We start from the raw sequence: 1,058 nt of genomic DNA, 5'->3' as shown, positions 1-1,058 counted from the left end.
TTGAAATGACTATATATCAAAATTTTCCTATTTCGACATCATTATTGATTATATTTGAATAATATAATTGATTAGACCAATCAATTAGATAATCAATTCGGCTCATAGATTATTTAATTTCTTGGTGATTCCAACTACTATATAAAGGGAGGTCTACCTCCCTTCAAATCATGTTACTTTCCATCAATTTCATATTTTTTTGAAATTTATCTTTCTTCCTCTTTCTAAATAAATTCATATTTCACTTCTAGTTGCCTAAGTATTCTTCAGTGAAGCTTTATTTGTGAGGAAAATATTTTTGTAAAAGGTCGTGCTGGTCGTTTTTATTCTTAAGGGTTCGATACCTTTAAGAGATTGAGTTTTGGTTCTTGAGATCAACCATAAATTTCTGATATTGGTTTATTAAGCTTTGCCAGAAAAAGTTTTGTTTTGGTTAAAGAGATCAACCATAAATCTCTGTTTGATTCGATAGCATAGCCAGGGGGTAAAATTTGTCTTTAAGTTGGGAATAAGTGTAACACCCTATTTCCCATATGCATAAGTATAATTAAATCAAAGATTTTTCACAAACATTTGCACATAGGATCTAACACATATACAAACACACACCTACTGATCATGTAATACTTAATTTAAACAACATGCAGCACAATATTTTAATGCATACGTTTATACTTATGATGTTTATACGTCATCTAACTCATCTGATTTATACCTGTATGTATACACGACATCCAACTCATCTGATATCTTCGCAGTAGAATCATGATTAAAATAAACCAATTCAAAATCTCATAATAGTTTTCATAGCAAAATCTAAAGCACTAACAGCCTTCTCCAAGTGCTATCACACCAAAACATAAAGCAAATACAAGAGCATACATTGTCTCTTAGAAAATCTCAACATAAAACAAATTATTCGCTCCCTAGTGTTACATATTAGAGCATAACCAAAGTTAAAACGAATGAACTAAAAGAAATAGCTCCGGGAGCTAACTTCCACTCACAACAACGTCTTTACTCTTGAGTATCTGCATGATTCCCATGTAAAGGCAACA

This window comes from Vicia villosa, linkage group LG3, assembly GCF_029867415.1.
Source record: "Vicia villosa cultivar HV-30 ecotype Madison, WI linkage group LG3, Vvil1.0, whole genome shotgun sequence".
NCBI classification, from domain to species: domain Eukaryota; kingdom Viridiplantae; phylum Streptophyta; class Magnoliopsida; order Fabales; family Fabaceae; genus Vicia; species Vicia villosa.
The sequence above is the reverse complement of the archived record's forward strand: the minus strand, read 5'-3'. Positions refer to the sequence as shown.